Source organism: Pleurodeles waltl, chromosome 5 (assembly GCF_031143425.1).
Source record: "Pleurodeles waltl isolate 20211129_DDA chromosome 5, aPleWal1.hap1.20221129, whole genome shotgun sequence".
NCBI classification, from domain to species: domain Eukaryota; kingdom Metazoa; phylum Chordata; class Amphibia; order Caudata; family Salamandridae; genus Pleurodeles; species Pleurodeles waltl.
The window spans coordinates 649,701,491-649,721,931 of record NC_090444.1 but is presented as its reverse complement, the minus strand read 5'-3'; positions in this window follow the sequence as shown (position 1 = coordinate 649,721,931).

The window sequence follows — 20,441 nt, the reverse complement described above, 5'->3', positions numbered from 1 at the left end:
AATTGGGAAAGAAGGCGGACCATTGGGTCAAGACTAGGGTGACCAAGACTTCCACAGGGGTGACCAAAAGAAAGGGGTCACAAAGACTCCCCAGGAGAAGAGTGTTGAGACATCCAAGGGTAAAAGTAAAGAGTCTTCTACAGGGCCCCAAAAACCTGCTCAGGAGGGAGGGTCCAAAGCTTCTTCACAATCCAATTTTGGGTACAAGGGTAAAAACTTTGATCCCAAAAAGGCCTGGTGTCGTAGCTGTAATCAGCAGGGACACCAAACTGGAGACAAGGCCTGTCCCAAGAAAGGTTCCACTTCAAACTCTACTCCAGTTAGCTCTGGAATAGCCAGTCTCCAGGTGGGATCAACAGTGTGCCCAGAGCAAATCAGGGTTCACACTGAAGCTACATTAGTTTCTGAGGGTGGGGTGGACTTAGCCACACTGGCTGCCTGGCCCCCTAATATGCAAAAATACAGGCAGCAACTCTTGATTAATGGGACTAGTGTAGAAGGCCTGAGGGATACAGGTGCCAGTGTCACCATGGTGACAGAGAAACTGGTTTCCCCTGGTCAATACCTGGCTGGACAAACTTATCCAGTCACCAACGCTGACAATCAGACTAAAGTACATCCCATGGCTATGGTAACTTTAGAGTGGGGAGGGGGTCAATGGCCTGAAACAGGTGGTGGTCTCCTCAAATATCCCTGTAGACTGTTTGCTTGGAAATGACCTGGAGTCCTCAGCATGGGCTGAGGTAGAACTCAAAACCCATGCAGCCATGCTGGGTATCCCTTAACTGGTGTGTGTCAAGACAAGGGCACAGTGCAAGGCTCAGGGTGAAAAAGTGGTGTTGGAGCCTGGAATAATGGCCTAACCCTCCAAGAGGAAATGAAAGAAGACTGGGGAACCAGATTCAACACAACAAAAGAAAGAGAACCTCTTTTCCCAGGAAGAAGTTCTGCCCTCTGAAGGAACTGAGCCCATGGAGTTGGAACCTTATCAGGATGAACTCTTAGGCCCAGGGGGGCCCACAAGGGAACAGTTGTGTAAGGGGCAAGAAACATGTCCCTCTCTTGAAGGCCTTAGGCAGCAATCTGCTGAAGAGACCAAAGGAAAAATCACTGGAACACAGAGTCTATTGGGAAGATGGACTCCTTTACACTGAGGCAAGAGATCCCAAACCTGGTGCCACTAGGAGAGTGGTAGTGCCTCAGGAGTTTAGGAAGTTCATTCTGACCTTAGCTAATGATATTCCACTTGCTGGGCATTTGGGACAAACCAAGACTTGGGGGAGGTTAGTCAACCATTTCTATTGGCCCAACATGTCCCAGAAAGTAAAGGAGTTTTGTGTCTCCTGTGCCACCTGTCAAGCCAGTGGTAAGACAGGTGGGCACCCAAAGGCCCCCTCATTCCACTTCCAGTGGTGGGGGTCCCCTTTGAAATAGTGGGTGTGGACATAGTGGGTCCACTTGAACCTCCCACAGCCTCGGGGAACCAGTATATCCTAGTGGTAGTGGATCATGCCACTATGTACCCTGAAGCAATTCCCTTTAGGTCCACTACTGCCCCTGCAGCACCTAAAGCACTCACAGGTATCTTTACCAGAGTGGGATTTCCTAAGGAGGTGGTGTCTGACAGGGGTACCAACTTCATGTCAGCATACCTGAAACACATGTGGAATGAGTGTGGGGTGACTTACAAATTCACCACACCATACCATCCACAAACCAATGGTCTTGTAGAAAGGTTTAACAAGACATTGAAAGGCATGATAATGGGGCTCCCTGAAAAGCTCAAAAGGAGATGGGATGTCCTCTTGCCATGTCAGCTTTTCGCCTACAGAGAGGTGCCTCAGAAGGGAGTAGGGTTTTCCCCCTTTGAACTTCTGTTTGGCCATCCTGTAAGGGGACCACTAGCTCTTGTAAAAGAAGGCTGGGAGAGACCTCTTCATGAGCCTAAACAAGATATAGTGGACTATGTACTCGGCCTACGTTCCAGGATGGCAGAGTACATAGAAAAGGCAAGTAAAAACCTGGAGGCCAGCCAACAACTCCAGAAGATGTGGTATGACCAAAAGGCTGCTACGGTTGAGTTTCAGCCAGGGCAGAAAGTCTGGGTTCTGGAGCCTATGGCTCCCAGGGCACTTCAGGACAGATGGAGTGGCCCTTACCCAGTGCTAGAGAGAAAGAGTCAGGTCACCTACCTGGTAGACCTAGGCACTAGCAGGACCCCCAAAAGGGTGATCCATGTGAACCGCCGCAAACTCTTTCATGACAGGGCAGATGTGAATCTGTTGATGGTGACAGATGAGGACCAGGAAGCTGAGAGTGAACCTCTCCCTGATCTCCTCTCCACTGACCCTAAAGATGGCTCAGTAGATGGAGTGATCTATTCAGACACCCTCTCTGGCCAACAGCAATCGGACTGTAGGAAAGTCTTACGATAGTTGGCTGAGCTCTTTTCCCTAACCCCTGGTCAGACACACCTGTGTACCCATGATGTGGACACGGGAAACAGCATGCCTGTCAAAAAAAATAATTCAGACAGTCTGACCAAGTTAAGGAAAGCATCAAAGTGTAAGTCCACAAGATGCTGGAATTGGGATTCATTGAGCACTCTGACAGCCCCTGGGCTAGCCCAGTGGTCTTAGTCCCCAAACCTCACACCAAGGATGGTAAGAGATAGATTAGGTTTTGTGTGGATTACAGAGGACTCAATTCTGTCACCAAGACAGATTCCCATCCCATTCCAAGGGCAGATGAATTGATTGACAAACTAGGTGCTGCCAGATACTTAAGTACCTTTGTCTTGACAACAGGGTACTGGCAAATCAAAATGGCACCAGGAGCAAAAGAAAAGACAGCATTCTCCACATCTGACGGGCATTGCCAGTTTACTGTTATGCCCTTTGGCTTAAAGAATGCCCCTTCCACCTTCCAAAGGTTGGTGAATCAAGTCCTTGCTGGCTTGGAGTCCTTTAGTGCAGCTTATCTTGACGATATTGATGTCCTATGCTCCAGCTGGCAAGATCACCTGGTCCATCTGAAGAAGGTTTTGAAGGCCCTGCAAGCAGCAGGCCTCTCTATCAAGGCATCCAAATGTCAGATAGGGCAGGGAACTGTGGTTTACTTGGGACACCTTGTAGGTGGAGGTCAAGTTCAGCCACTCCAACCCAAGATCCAGACTATTCTGGACTGGGTAGCTCCGAAAACCCAGACTCAAGTCAGGGCATTCCTTTGCTTGACTGGCTACTACAGGAGGTTTGTGAAGGGATATGGATCAATAGTGACACCCCTCACAGAACTTACCTCCAAGAAAATGCCCAAGAAGGTAAACTGGACTATAGAATGCCAACAGGCCTTTGACACCCTGAAACAAGCTATGTGCACAGCACCAGTTCTAAAAGCTCCAGATTACTCCAAGCAGTTCATTGTGCAGACTGATGCCTCTGAACATGGGATAGAGGCAGTTTTGTCCCAAACAAATGATGATGGCCTTGACCAGCCTGTTGCTTTCATTAGCAGGAGGTTACTCCCCAGGGAGCAGCGTTGGAGTGCCATTGAGAGGGAGGCCTTTGCTGTGGTTTGGTCCCTGAAGAAGCTGAGACCATACCTCTTTGGTACTTACTTTGTAGTTCAAACTGACCACAGACCTCTCAGATGGCTAATGCAAATGAAAGGTGAAAATCAAAAACTGTTGAGGTGGTCCATCTCCCTACAGGGAATGGACTTTATAGTGGAACAGAGACCTGGGACTGCCCATGCCAATGCAGATGGCCTTTCCAGGTTCTTCCACTTAGAAACTGAAGACTCTCTTGGGAAAGGTTAGTCCCATCCTCTTTCGTTTGGGGCGGGGGGTTGTGTAAGGAAATGCCTCCTTGGCATGGTTACCCCCTGACTTTTTGCCTTTGCTGATGTCAAGTTATGATTTGAAAGTGTGCTGAGGCCTGCTAACCAGGCCCCAGCACCAGTGTTCTTTCCCTAACCTGTACCTTTGTCTCCACAATTGGCACACCCTGGCATCCAGGTAAGTCCCTTGTAACTGGTACCTCTGGTACCAAGGGCCCTGATGCCAGGGAAGGTCTCTAAGGGCTGCAGCATGTCTTATGCCACCCTGGAGACCCCTCACTCAGCACAGACACACTGCTTGCCAGCTTGTGTGTGCTAGTGGGGAGAAAATGACTAAGTCGACATGGCACTCCCCTTAGAGTGCCATGCCAACCTCACACTGCCTATGGCATAGATAAGTTACCCCTCTAGCAGGCCTTACAGCCCTAAGGCAGGGTGCACTATACCACAGGTGAGGGCATAGGTGCATGAGCACTATGCCTCTACATTGTCTAAGCAAAACCTTAGACATTGTAAGTGCAGGGTAGCCACAAGAGTATATGGTCTTGGAGTCTGTCATTTACGAACTCCACAGCACCATAATGGCTATACTGAAAACTGGGAAGTTTGGTATCAAACTCCTCAGCACAATAAATGCACACTGATGCCAGTGTACATTTTATTGTGAAATACACCCAGAGGGCATCTTAGAGATGCCCCCTGAAAACATACCCGACTTCCAGTGTGGGCCGACTAGTTTTTGCCAGCCTGCCACACACCAGACATGTTGCTGGCCACATGGGGAAAGTGCCTTTGTCGCTCTGTGGCTAGTAACAAAGCCTGTACTGGGTGGAGGTGCTTTTCACCTCCCCCTGCAGGAACTGTAACACCTGGTGGTGAGCCTCAAAGGCTCACCCCCTTTGTTACAGCACCACAGGGCATCCCAGCTAGTGGAGATGCCCGCCCCCTCCGGCCACGGCCCCACTTTTGGCAGCAAGGCCGGAGGAGATAATGAGAAGAACAAGGAGGAGTCACTGGCCAGTCAGGAAAACCCCCAAGGTGTTCTGAGCTGAGGTGACTCTGACTTTTAGAAATCCTCCATCTTACAGATGGAGGATTCCCCCAATAGGATTAGGGATGTGCCCCCCTCCCCTCAGGGAGGAGGCACAAAGCGGATGTTGCCACCGTCAGGGCTGGTAGCCATTGGCTACTAACCTCCCATACCTAAACACACCCCTAAATTGAGTATTTAGGGGCCCCCAGAACCAAGCAAGATAGATTCCTGCAACCTGAAGACGAAGGACTGCTGACCTGAAGTCCTGCAGAGAAGACGGAGTTACCAACTGCTCTGGCCCCAGCCCTACCGGCCTGTCTCCCCACTTCAAGAAAAACTGCAACAGCGATGCGTCCCCCAGGGTCCAGCAACCTCTGAAGCCTCAGAGGACTACCCTGCATCTAAAAGGACTAAGAAACTCCAGAGGACAGCAGCCCTGTTCCACAAAGTCTGCAACTTTGCAACAAAGAAGCAACTTTTAAAGACCACACGTTTCCCACTGGAAGCGTGAGTCTTTCCACTCTGCACGTGACGCCCCCGGCTCGACCTGCGGAAAACTTACTCTACAGGGAGGACTCCCCGGCGACTGCGAGCCTGTGAGTAGCCAGAGTGGACCCCCCGAAGTCCCACAGCGACACCTGCAGACGGACCGCAACTGCCTTCTTCAAGGAACCCTACGCCTGGTAAAGACACTGCACTCGCAGCCGCCAGGACCTGAAGGATCTGACCTCCTGTGCAGGAGTGACCCCCAGGAGGCCCTCTCCGTAGCCCAGGTGGTGGCTACCCCGAGAAGCCCCCGCCCTTGCCTGCATCGCTGAAGAGACCCCTGGGTCTCCGATTGAAACCTATTGCAAACCAGACGCCTGTTTGCACCCGACCGCCGCGTGCCGCTGAGGGTGTACTTTCAGTGCTGACTTGTGTCCCCCCTGGTGCCCTAAAAACCCCCCCTGGTCTGCCCTCCGAAGTCGCGGGTACTTACTTGCTGGCAGACTGGAACCGGGGCATCCCTATTTCCATTGAAGCCTATGCGTTTTGGGCACCACTTTGACCTCTGCACCTGACTGGCCCTGAGCTGCTGGTGTTGTAACTTTGGGGTTGCCCTGAACCCCCAACGGTGGGCTACCTTGGGCCCAACTTTAAACCCTGTAAGAGCTTTACTTACCTGCAAAACTAACCAATACTTACCTCCCCCAGGTACTGTTGAATTTTGCAGTGTCCAATTTTAAAATAGCTTATTGTCATTTTTGCCAAAACTGTACGTGCTATTGTGATGATTCAAAGTTCCTAAGATACCCGAGTGAAATACCTTTCATTTAAAGTATTGTTTGTAAATCTTGAACCTGTGGTTCTTAAAATAAACTAAGAAAATGTATTTTTCTATATAAAAACCTGTTGGCCTGGAATTGTCTTTGAGTGGGTTCTCCTCATTTATTGCCAGTGTGTGTGCAACAAATGCTTAACACTACCCTCTGATAAGCCTACTGCTCGACCACACTACCACAAAATAGAGCATTAGAATTATCTCTTTTTGCCACTATCTTACCTCTAAGGGGAACCCTTGGACTCTGTGCATGCTATTTCTTACTTTGAAATAGTACATACAGAGCCAACTTCCTACAACCATGTTTTCACCAGGGCTCTGTTTACCGGTTCATTTTCAACAAGAGCCCTTCTCAACAGTGCTTTGGTACTCCGGAAGCTACCGACACCACTTGTTTAGTTATAAAGCTTCCTTAACCCACCACCACCGGACATGTTATCAGCTGTTACAATCCATGAAATGAAAGACATGTTTTGTGTGAGGCCATTTTATTGAAAATAAAGAATATTAGCATAAACAACATACTTTACAGTTTCTAGCTATTGGTCTTATGGGAGGGCACTGCCATACAATATTTTGACTTTTCACTACCCGTACATAGTATGACACATGTTACATACATTACTAGGACCCCCACCGCTACTCAGTCTCAGTGCCATCAGTTTTGCTATTTTTTATAGATATACACTCAATGGCTCTAGACACGACTTCCCTCTCACCCCTCCTATAACTTTGTACACCCTGGATACCGACAGCATTCATAAGCTTGTACAGTTCTAGGCCTGACAATACAAGTCCCTTATTTGTGAAATAATCATCGGTCAGAAGCTCCAAAGCAAAGCGTAACGCGATCGTCGGCAAAAGTCCTAACTCACGCATATACCCTTTGTACACGCTCCAGTATTTATCCGTTGTAGGCATCCACTATAGGAAAGTATCATCTTGCCTGGCATGTTACCCCCATATTTCACTGTATATATGTTGTTTTAGTCTATGTGTCACTGGAACCCTGCCAGGCAGAGCCCCAGTGCTCATAATTATGTGCCCTGTATGTGTTCCCTGTGTGATGCCTAACTGTCTCACTGAGGCTCTGCTAAACAGAACCTAAGTGTTTATGCTCTCTCTGCTTTCCAAATTTGTCACTAACAGGCTAGTGACTAAATTCACCAATTCACATTGGCATACTGGTACACCCATATAATTCCATAGTATATGGTACTGAGGTACCCAGGGTATTGGGGTTCCAGGAGATCCCTAGGGCTGCAGCATTTCTTTTGCCACCCATAGGGAGCTCTGACAATTCTTACACAGGCCTGCCACTGCAGCCTGCGTGAAATAACATCCATGTTATTTCACAGCCATTTACCACTGCACTTAAGTAACTTATAAGTCACCTATATGTCTAACCTTTACCTGGTGAAGGTTGGGTGCAAAGTTACTTGGTGTGTGGGCACCCCAGCACTAGCCAAGGTGCCCCCACATCGTTCAGGGCAAATTCCCCAGACTTTGAGTGCGGGGACACCATTACACGCGTGCACTGTACATAGGTCACTACCTATGTACAGCGTCACAATGGTAACTCCGAACATGGCCATGTCACATGTCTAAGATCATGGAATTGTCACCCCAATGCCATTCTGGCATTGGGGGGGACAATTCCATGATCCCCCGGGTCTCTAGCACAGAACCTGGGTACTGCCAAACTGCCTTTCCGGGGTGTACACTGCAGCTGCTTCCAACCCCTCAGACAGGTTTCTGCCCTCCTGGGGTCCAGGAAGCCCTGACCCAGGAAGGCAGAACAAAGGATTTCCTCTGAGAGAGGGTGTAACACTCTCTCCCTTTGGAAATAGGTGTGAAGGCTGGGGAGGAGTAGCCTCCCCCAGCCTCTGGAAATGCTTTGATGGGCACAGATGGTGCCCATCTCTGCATAAGCCAGTCTACACCAGTTCAGGGATCCCCCAGCCCTGCTCTGTCATGAAACTGGACAAAGGAAAGGGGAGTGACCACTCCCCTGACCTGCACCTCCCAGGGGAGGTGCCCAGAGCTCCTCCAGTGTGTCCCAGACCTCTGCCATCTTCGAAACAGAGGTGTCTGTAGCACACTGGACTGCTCTGAGTGGCCAGTCCCAGCAGGTGATGTCAGAGGCTCCTTCTGATAGGCTCTTACCTCTCTTGGTAGCCAATCCTCCTTCCTAGGTAGCCAAACCTCCTTTTCTGGCTATTTAGGGTCTCTTCTTTGGGGATCTCACCAGATAACGAATGCAAGAGCTCACCAGAGTTCCTCTGCATCTCCCTCTTCACCTTCTGCCAAAGGATTGACCGCTGACTGCTCAGGACTCCTGCAAAACCGCAACAAAGTAGCAAGACGACTACTAGCAACCTTATATCGTTTCATCCTGCCGACTTTCTCAACTGTTTCCAGGTGGTGCATGCCCTGGGGGTAGCCTGCCTCCTCTCTGCACCAGGAGCTCTGAAGAAATCTCCTGTGGGTCGAAGGACTCTTCCCCCTGCAACCGCAGGCACCAAAAGACTGCATCACTGGTCCTCTGGGTCCCCTATCAGCACGACGACCGTGGTCCCTGGAACTCAGCAACTCTGTCCAAGTGACTCCCACAGTCCAGTGACTCTTCAGTCCAAGTTTGTTGGAGTTAAGTCCTTGCCTCCCCACGCTAGGCTGCATTGCTGGGTACCACGTGATTTGCAGCTGCTCCGGCTTCCTTCATGCACAGCCAAGCCTGTGTCCCCGACACTACTTCCTGCAGTACACAACCTTCTGAGTTGCCCTCCGGCGACGTGGTGCTCCATTTTGTGACTTCGGGTGGACTCCGGTTCACTTTCCTTCCAAGTGCCTGTTCAGGTACTTCTTCGGGTGCTGCCTGCTTCTGTGAGGGCTCCCTGAGTTGCTGGGTGCCCTCACTGTCTCCTCCTCCAAGTGGCGACATTCTGGTCCCTCCTGGGCCACAGCAGCACCCAAAAAACTCTACCACGACCCTTGCAGCTAGCAAGGCTTGTTTGCGGTCTTTCTGCGTGGGAACACCTCTGCAAGCTTCATCGCGACGTGGGTCATCTATCCTCCAAAGGAGAAGTTCCTAGTCCTCTTTCTTGCAGAACTCCAAGCTTCTTCCAACAGGTGGCAGCTTCCTTGCACCCTCAGCTGGCATTTCCTGGGGTCCTGCCCACTCTCGACACTGTCGCGACTATTGGACTTGGTCCCCTTGTCTTACAGGTACTCAGGTCCGGAAATCCATTGCTGTTGCATTGCTGGTGTTTGTTCTTCCTTCAGAATCCCCCTATCACGACTTCTGTGCTCTTTGGGGGTAGTAGGTGCACTTTACACCTACCTTTAAGGGTCTTGGGGTGGGCTATTTTTCTAACCCTCACTGTTTTCTTACAGTCCCAGCGACAAGCTCACATAGGTTTGGGGTCCATTCGTGGTTCGCATTCCACTTTTGGAGTATATGGTTTGTGTTGCCCCGATACCTATGTGCTCCTATTGCAATCTACTGTAACTTTACACTGCTGCATTACTTTGCTTGCTATTACCTGCATAATTTTGGTTTGTGTACATATATCTTGTGTATATAACTTATCCTCATACTGAGGGTACTCACTGAGATACTTTTGGCATATTGTCATAAAAATAAAGTACCTTTATTTTTTGTACTTCTGTGTATTGTGTTTTCTTATGCTATTGTGCATATGACACCAGTGGTATAGTAGGAGCTTTACATGTCTCCTAGTTCAGCCTTAGCTGCTTTGCCATAGCTACCATCTATCAGCCTAAGCTGCTAGAAACACCTCTTCTACACTAATAAGGGATAACTGGACCTGGCACAAGGTGTAAGTACCTCTGGTACCCGCTACAAGCCAGGCCAGCCTCCTACATCCATACGTTAATACACCATCTGGGTATACATTCAGGAATGTCGCACAGCCCCATAGTTGACGGCTCAGAAATGTTGATACTGCAGAGTTACAGGGTGTATTTCAGCTATTCTTTCTTTAAGCAGCATATATTCCATCCTGGCAATGCATATGTGTCCAGGGTGTAACTCTGAGACATCTTGCACTGCGACATTTTGATTTTCGTCCTAAAAGTAAGTAAGTATGTAACGTTAAATAACAGAGTGATGGCCAGCAAACCTCTACCTCTGTATTTTCTTTAAAACAACCTTCGTGGGGATAAAGACCCAATTCTTCTATTTTTATAATAAATATCACACATTCGTCTTTCTATTACCCTTTCTATCAATCTTCTGTCAAAATAGGTACACATCCCTTGCATACGTTCGAGTTTTGAGCAGGGCTCGTCCGCGTATCAGATCTCATTGACCGCTGCTGCCAAGACCTTATTCATATCAAGGTGAGCATTTTACTTTCGTACACCGCCCTTAACTTATATACCTTCTGCGGGTCTAACCGGCTACATATGTGTCAAATTGTTCTTGCTGTGTACGATTCGTATAGACACACGTGAGCCTCCTGTTGTGGTTATTCAATTTTATGCCCGTTAACATTGGTTATAAAATCACATTTAACACAGGTGTTCAAAGCCATCGCCGTAAAACCTTTAACAGTCCATACGACGTCATAGGGTATGCCCAGAGTTTTCTTTTCAAAATATGTGCTATTGTAGGTACAAACACATTTCTTACGCGGCTCTTTGTTCTGGCTTGTAATACTTTCAGACTGTTTGGAACAGCATAAGCAGTAAAAATGTACATTGTTAACCTTTGGCGACACCCGGTATAGCGCATCTCTTTTTGCCGTTGTTTTCTGTGGTTCAAGCAGAAAGAAAAGACAAACTATTAGTTAAAAGTATGATATCAGTGTATACACAATAAGTGTCTATAGAGTTATTTCATTTTTTTTGTTTTTTTTAGTAACCTCATCATTTTCACTACACTGAGCGGCTGCTCTGAAATCTTGCGAGTCGCATAAGTCCATTGGTGCATGAGCGGTGTTGGAGTTTACACTCGCCAGCTTTACGCCGACTGTCCCAGGATCAGGGTCCTCCTGAAACCCCATAGTTTCACAGACAGGCAAATTCATTGGTGCTATACCTTCTTCATCATCTGTGTCGATAAAGTTGATTGCAACATTTAATTCACCTTTCGAGGCTGCGCTGCTGCTGCTGTCAACTTTAATAAGGGATATCATTTGTGGCAAATCCTTGAGGTTGATGTTTTCAAGCCGATCGCAGAGTTCCTCTTAAAAGCCAGTAACGTCAGAACTCCCATCTTTAGGGGCAGCCGGCTGTGCATTCTCATCTATCAGGAAGGTGTTAGGGTACAATAATATCTATTGATAGTTTTAAAAGCCCCTGAGGAGACGGCTTTTTTGGTGAGCGGGTTGTACCTCTTCATAATGCCCTGACAATCTATTTCAGCTGTGGCTCACGGTTTGACATGTGGCTCTAGCCGGCTCCTTGTATGTATTCTATGGTTCAAAAAGGGTGTACTCCTCTACAAAACATAGTGGCCATATGCTCTTCTTGATGGCTCTGATACGTTGAGTGATTACACATAACGTTAACCATGTGTCATGACCTTTTGCAACATTTGAACTAGGACCCTGGCACATGACTAACATGTGATCACATGATGTCACAACCAATGTGACACACCTACACCTACATCAGTTCCGTGGCGGGCTCTCAGGGGCACCCGAAGTCCCGGTAATGGAAGTGACATCATTTCTAGGGGGGAGGGTGAGGGGGGTGGGGGCGGTACAAATGTCACTTTCCAGTTTGATGAGAAATGGTATCCCCTTATTCTACTGGTATATATCTGGAATTTTAACCACACCCGCGGCACGCCCATCACTATCACTCGTTCAAGGGGTTATCCTTCAAAAATTCTTTGTTTTTGTTGGTAAATGCTTTATGTTTGTCCCTCCTTTAGGCGGTTTGGTTACCGCCTTGGACATCACCCCCGTTACATGGCTTATTACACTTTTGCTGATACGGTTGACTTCGAGCGAACTTGTTTTTCCTTTTGTGTGCTCCTTCACGCTGATGCAGTGGCACTTTGAATTGACTCACTTATGTGAAGAACAAGTTATCAAGTAGAGACTCTATCTAACTGCAGATTCCTTACCTTAGAATTCCATGGCGTCAGCTTTGAATCTGGATTTTTTCTGCTGAGCACTACCCTGCGCGTGCCGTTGGATGGCGATGTCAGCTCTTCGTGGTGTCAGCGTTGTTGGAGCCATCCATGACGTCATGGTCTTCTATATAGGCACCTCCCTGGCACACGTATGTCAGTTCTTTTCTTTCTACGCCGGTTAAGCGCAGGTGCAGATAGAGCTACAGTTTTTGGACATTTCAAAGACTTTTTCGATTGTCTGTGAGAATGGCTTAGAGGAAGACTGGATTCAAACCATGTGGCGCATGTCATCGCTCCATGTCGGGCACTGATCTGCACCAGGTTTGTCTCTGGTGCCTCAAAAAGGACCACGATGCGAAGTCATGCTCCGACTGTTGGGCCATGGCTCCAAAGGCCCTGAGAGAGAGATCTTTCAAACTTCTAGCGGCCAGGCAGCTATCTTCGGTCAGCACGACTCCAAGGAGATCACGGTCCTGCTCTAGGAGGAGGTCGCAGCACCACTCCAGGAGCCCCAAGTCATCTTTCTCGCATTCGAGGTCATCAGGGCATTCAGGTAAGAGGCACAAAAAGAAGAAGTCCAAGCAGATTTCGACATGCCTGTCAGCAGCTGAGGCGTCCAGGGAAAGTTGACGTTCCGAGTGCAGTTCTGCAAAGCCGTCGCCAGGGTCGACTCTGTGTCTTTCCCCTTTTCCAGGAATTAAGGAATTTTACAAGGCTATGCACCTTGTTTTTTAACGGGCTGCACCCTCCAGTGGGTCTTCGGGCCCCACGGAATGACGTCATGCGATGCGGATTCAGACTTTGACGGCGCCGATAAGGCCAGATCAGTGCCTGAGACGTATTTAGAACAGCCAGGCACAGGTGAGGAGTGGGAGGGGGTCTGAGGACCCTTTGGAATATGGATTGGACCATAAGGACTGCTATGAGAATCTAGGGGAAGCTAGTGGACTGGATACTTCTCCAGATACTGGCATGCTTTCTCCTCCCGCTGTGGCTATGGAGAAGGGAGCATCTTATGCCATGGTGGTGCGTAGGGCAGCTGAGGTCTTGGACCTAGAACTGCCTACGGTTCAAGTCGGAAGGGAGCTCATAAACCATCAACTGTCACCGATTAACCTCCACGCATGAAGCCGCAAAGTTGACAGGTTCGGGTGAAGAACCTTCCCCTGCTGCTGCGACAGAAGATCCTCCCTAAGAGCCAACCTGATTGGAGGACTGATGCTCATTTTGAGAAGCTCTGGATACCAGACTCTCCGTGCTCAATCCGGAGCCACTAGGATTACTTGGGCCGGGTTGTTCTTGATTCTCTTGAGAAATCTGGGCAGAAGTGGTATGGGCAGAAAGGCGTACAGGAGGCCAGAACTCCACGCGTGTCGAAAAGCGTTGCCTAGCTATAGCCCCCTTGGAAACTCCAACGTGCAAAACTGCTGACATTGCGTGTTCTCTATGGAGGCAAACAGATCTAACCAAGGCTCTCCCCACTGCTGAAAGAGTCCTTGCGCCACCTCCAGATGGAGATACCATTTGTGATCAGCTAAGCATTTTCGTCTGACTTCGTCCGCCCTGGCATTCAGAGAACCTGCTAGGAGTTGAACCACCAGGGTTATGCCCTGCTGTTCCAGCCATGTCCAGAGATTCAGAGACTCTTGACAAAGGGTCCACGACCCCACCTCGCCCTGCTTGTTGTAGTACCACATTGCGGTGGTGTTGTCTGAACACCTGCACAACCTTCCCTTTCACAATAGGAAGAAATGCTTTTAATGCTAGCCGGATCGTCCGAAGCTCCAACAAGTTGATATGGAGCCTGGATTCTGCCGGAGACCAGTGACCTCTGATCTCCACCTCTCCCAGATGGCCTCCCCATCCCAGAAGTGATGCATCTATCACCACTGTGAGATCTGGCTGGGGAAGGGAGAGGTGTCTGCCTTTGACCCAATCGCAGTTCACTAACCACTACTGCAGATCCTTTGCAGTTCCCTCCGAGATCTGAACCATGTCAGTAAGATTCCCCTGATGCTGTGCCCATTGGAACTTCAGGGCCCCTGCAGAGCCCTCATGTGCCATCTTGCATGCTTGACCAATAGGATGCAGGAGGCCGTATGTCCCAGTAGCCTCAGAGTCTGTCTCACCGAAATCCAGGACAGAGGCCGAAACATTGGTATCATAACCTGAATACCCTGGACTCGCTGCTCGGTAGGATAGGCCCGATACTGCACTGTGTCCAGAACATCTCTGATAAAAGTGAACTTCTGAGAGGGGGTCAGGTGTGACTTTGGCACATTGATAATGAAACCCAGTGAGTGCAAGAGGTTTGCCGTCGTCTGGAGATGGGTGACGAGAGCCTGGGGCGTGGGAGACTTCAACAGCCAATCGTTGAGGTAGAGGAAAACTGAAATCCCTGACCTGCGCAAATGCACTGCCACCACCACCATCACCTTCGTAAACACCCACGGGGCACTGGTGAGACGGAAAGGGAGTGCAGTAAACTGAAAGTTCTCATGGCCCACCTTGAACCGTAGATAACGCCTATGGGCTGCCAGGATGGGGATATGAAAATACGCGTTCTGCAAGTCCAATGCTACCATCCAGTCCACTGTCTACTTCTTGCATCAGGACCCTTTCTATGGCTCCCTTGGCCAGGAGAGCCGTAACTTCCTCGCGGAGCAAAATTAAATGATCCTCCATCAGCTGTTATTTTGTCGGAGGGATAGAGGGAGGGAAAGAATGGAAGGAGAGGGAATAGCCCTTCCTTATGATCTGCAGAACCCATTTGTCCATTGTGATGGAAAGCCAGTGAGGGAGATGAAATTGAATCCTCCCTCCAACTGGACGGACGTGCTCCTGCAGAACCACACTAGGAGGGCTTGGGTGTAGTGGAGGGGGGCTGTGTGGTGGCCGACCTCTGGTTGGACCCTAAGGGTCTGATGGTACCACAACCACGTCCTCTCCCAGGATGGTGTGAAGCTGGAGGATGGTGGCTAAACTGTAGCTGGTGTAGTACCATACCCCTTCCGAAGCCTTGAAAGGGACAGAAGACAGACTGCTGTCGTGCTGGTGCTGAAAGCCGCAAGGATCTGGCCGTAGCTCGAGAATCCTTGAACCTCTGAAGCGCGACATCTGTCTTCTCACCAAAAAGGTGAGAGCCATCAAAAGGCATGTCCATCAAACTTGATTGGACATCCCCTCAAAAAACCTAGTTGAACGTAGCCAGGCGTAGCGACGTAGGGCCACTGAGGATGAAATCGCTCTTCCCAACGAGTCGGTCATGTCCAATCCATACCTGATCGTAAACTTTGCTGCATCTCTTCCATCCTTGAAAGCCTGGGTGAGAGTGTCCCGTAGGCACTCCGGGACCCGGGGCAGCACCTGTGCCACCGTATCCCATAGAGTATGGGGAAAAAATTTCCAATAGGCAAGAGGTGTTTACGTACCTCAATGCCAGGCTGGTGGAAGAAAACATTTTCTTTCCAAGCTGGTCCAGCCTCTTGGATTCCCTATCCGGGGGAGCAGAAGGGAAGGTACCACGGGAAGTAGAGGCTTGGACCACTAAGGTGGGATGCTGGGTCAGGAAACTAGGGTCGCTCAGAGAGGGCCTATTATGGCGGCCCACCATCCTATTCACAGGAGCCCCTGTACTGGGTTTGGACCATGTACCCAGAAGGACGTCTGTTAGGGCCTCAGTGAAGGGCAATATCAGGTATGATGTTGTCAGACCCAGTTGAAGCACCTCTGTCAGGAGATTCGTCCTGACTGGCACCGTAGGCAAGTCTAGGTCCAAGACCTCAGCTGCCCTACGCACCACCATAGCATAAGAAGCTCCCCCCTCCGTAGCTACGTTAGGAGGAAAGAGCATACCAGTATCTGGAGATGTGTCCAGTCCACTAGCCTCCCCTAGATCCTCGTACCAGTCCTGTTCCAGGTCATATTCCAAAGGGTAATCAGACCCCACCCATTTCTCTCCTATGCCTTGCCTTTCTGAATAATGCTCAGACAATGATCTGGGCCGAATCAGCACCGTCGAAGTCGCAGTCGGCGTCGTGTGGCGCCGCTCCGGCTCCAGATCATCCGGAATGAGGATGGGGCTACCACTGGTGGGTGCCGGTGGTGGAGGAAGCGTCGACGTCAGACCCGGCGCCAGAGGAGGTCAACTGTGAGGGACCTGCGCCCAACCGGATCTGGTTTCGGATCCTGGGGTCCCCAACGGCACCGAGGCAGAAGCCTCAGACATCGAACCTGAAGGGGCCCCTGCTGATCCTGTGGGGCCTGAAGACCCACCCCAGGGTGCAGCCCGCTCAAAAACGAGACGCCCGGTCTCGTAAAATTATTTTATTTGAGTGGGGGTTGCTCTGGTCCCTGGAAAAGGGGGAAGACGCAGAGTCGACCCTGGCGTCGTCACTGCGGAACCGCACTCGGAACGTCGATGTTCCCTAGATGCCTCATCGGTCGACAGGCATGGCAAAGTTGAAGTCCACTTGGACTACTACTTCTTCTTGTGCCTCTTACCTGAATGATCAGATTACCTCGAATGCGAGGAAGAGGACTTGTGGCTCCTCCTACTGCGGAACCGTGACCTCCTCGGAGTCGCACCGGCTGTCGGGCCGCATGAAGATTGAGGAATCTCTCCCTCAAGGCCTTCGGAGCCATGGCCAGACAGTCGGAGCACGAGGTGGAGTCATGATCCTTCTCAAGGCACCAAAGGCAAATTCGGTGTGGGTCCGTCAGCGACAAGGTGCGATGACATGCACCACACGGCTTGAACCCAGTCTTTCTCGAAGGCATGACTTCAAACAGTCAAAAAGGTGAAAAAAACTTTACATTTGTCATAGAAATTGTAGCTCTAATCCGGATTTGCGCAGAAGGAAAAGAACTGAGGTATGCGCGCTGAGGTGGCGTCTATATAGACAACCGTGACGTCAGACTGCTCCAACGACGCTGACAACGTCACGTGGAGCCAGACGACGCACACGGATCCGAACTACGCCACCCAACAGCGCACGCAGGGAACTGCTCGGTAGAAAAATTCCAGATTCGAAGCGGACACAACGGAATTCTAATGTATGGAATCTGCAGCTAGAAGTCTCTATCAGATAAGTTTTAAAAAAAATATATTTACTTTGCTTATTTAGTGACATTTTAATTATTTTTTTGTTTATGAAGTGCATGCTATTCGGATTCATAGGTCTATCATACAGGCAATATTCGCTAATTGCCCTTGCATGTTTGTTTTGGCGTCATGATGACATGTTGAATTTACTGCTTTTTTGTTCACAAAGTAAAGATATGCACTCATATTTGGTTTAATAAAGCTGCAACAAAAATACTGCCCCTTTATGAAAAGTATCTACTATGCAAAAAGAGCAAGGTACTTACTGTCGGTAACGCTTTTTCTGGTGGATACATTAGCTACGTGTGGATTCCTCACCTAATGAATTCTCCCCATGCGTACCATTCGATGTAAACTTCTCTCTCTAGCTCTGCACGTCGGCGAGGACGTCACAATTGCCCGACTCCACGCAGCTCCGTGTGACGTCATCGTGGCAATAAGAGGTCCTCGCCGCCGTGCTCACGTCAGTTCACGCCACTTTTGACGTTCCTTTGAAACATATAAAGAACATCGACAATCTACACCCTTTAAGATTAACAAGAATAAACTTTATAGAGAATCTTCATCTAAAAATTTCTGTACAATTCCTTTTTCTTCTTTTTTTTTTTTTTTTTTAAAAAGAGCATGTACAATCATGGATGGTTTGCAAACTTGAAAACAACCTGAATCAGAACTATAAACATATAAACATAAGTAGAAACATTGAAATTAAAACACTGAAGTGCACACCCAAGGCGATCCTGGTATGACCAGACAGACAACGGGGAGGCGGGAGGGACCGTGAGGAATCCACAGGTAGCTAATGTATATACCAGAAAAAGCATTACCGAAGGTAAGTAACTTGCTCTTCTGATGGATACAACTACCTGTGGATTCCTCACCTAATGAATAGAGTCCCAAAGCAGTACCACCTCGGAGGAGGGTGTCCGTCTGGTCAAACCAGAAACTCCTGCAGCACCGACCGTGCAAAATGGCCATCCCTCCGCACCTCCGCATCCAAACAATAATGCTTCACAAAGGTGTGGAGGGACGACCAAGTCGCAGCCTTGCAGATGTCCACCATCGGAACACCTCAGGCCAAAGCTGATGAAGTAGACTTGGCCCTGGTGGAATGAGCCCTGATCCCCTCAGGAGGATCCTTCTTTGCCAATGAGTAACATATTTTTATACAAGGAACGACCCACCTGGAGAGCGTTCTATTGTGGACGGCCTTCCCCTTCCTCTTCCCCACGTATCCGATAAAGAGTTGTTCATCCAACCGGAACTCTCTCGTCCTGTCGACATAAAAACTGAGAGCCCTCTTAGGGTCCAGACAATGGAGTCTTTCCTCCTCCTTAGATGGATGCGGAGGAGGGTAGAACGTCGAAAGAGTTATGGACTGACCCAAGTGAAATGGAGACACCACCCTGGGGAGGAAAGCCGCCCTGGTCCTCAAAACCACCTTGTCCTTATAAAAAGTGGTGAAAGGCGGGTGAGCAGAAAGAGCCTGCAGTTCAATAACACGTCTAGCCGACGTGATGGCCATCAAAAACACAGTCTTGAAAAACAAATATGTTAATGGGCAGGAATGAAGTGGCTCAAAGGGGGAGCCCATCAAAAAAGTAAACACCAAATTCAAGTCCCTTTGCGGCATAATAAAAGGCCTGGGAGGAAATTTATTAGTAAGCCCACTCAAAAAAATCAAACAACCAAAGGAGATTTGAATAGAGAGGGCTGATCTGGAAGATATAAAAAAGCCGAAAGGTAGCCCTTAACCGTGGCCACAGCACAACCACGCTGAGCCAATGACAATGCAAACAATAAAACATCAGAAAGATGGGCACTTAAGGGATCAATTTTCTTCTCTCCACACCAACGAACAAAATTAGCCCACCTACTTGCATAGACCGACTTGGTGGAGTGTCACCTGGCCGATAAAAGAACATCCACCACAGTCAGAGAAGGTCCGCATACCACACCCTTCGTGGCCAAACCAGAGCTATCAGAATGACTTGGGCCCGGTCTTGGCGAATCTTCCTCAAAACCCGAGGAATCAAGGGTATGGGAGGAAACGCGTAAAGCAACTGGTCGCACCAGGACATCTGAAACGCGTCCCCCAGTGGTCCTTGCATCGGATACTGAAGGCTGCAGAACGACAGATAATGCGCGTTCTCTCGAGTGGCAAAGAGATCTATTCGGGGAAAACCCCACATCCGAAAGATGTAAAGAACTAGATCCGGATGCAGAAGCTATTCGTGGTCGTCCGAGAAGAAGCGACTGAGTTTGTCCGCACGTACATTTTGTCCCCCTGGCCAAATGGTTTGCTACTACACAAAGCTGATGGTCCCAAGCCCAGGACCAGAGTCGCAGAGCCTCTCTGCAAAGAAGGTACGACCCTACACCCCCCTGTTTGTTGATATACCACATCGCGGTCGTGTTGTCCGTCGGAATCTGAACTGACTGACCGCGAAGGGAAGGGAGGAAGGCCTTGAGGGCCAAACGAATCGCCTGCAGCTCTAGCAGATTGATATGAAACCTCTGCTCTACTGGAGACCAACAACCCTTAATCTCCAGATCCTCCAGATGAGCTCCCCACCCTAAGGTGGAGGCATCTGTTATCACCGTGGCCACCGGAGTTGGCCGCGAAAACGGCTTCCCTTGAGAAAGGTTGCCTTCCACAGCCCACCATCGGAGATCCACTGCAGTGTCTCTGGAGATCCTTATCGACTCCCTGAGATCTCCTCTGTGCTGAAACCACTGCTTGCGGAGGCACCACACAAGAGCCCTCATATGCCAGCGTGCATGCGTGACCAACAGAATGCAAGACGCGAACAGACCGAGCAAACGAAGGACCTTGAGGACCAGATCTACCGCTCCTTCTTGAAACATTGGAACCAACGCCTGAATGTCCCGTATTCGCTGTAGCGGAGGAAAGGCTTAATTCAATGGCGTGTCTAGTACTGCCCCTATGAACAGGAGACGTTGAGTGGGCTCTAGGTGAGACTTGGGCACATTTATTGAAAAACCCAGACTGAACGACAACGGGGTTGTCAGCTGCAGA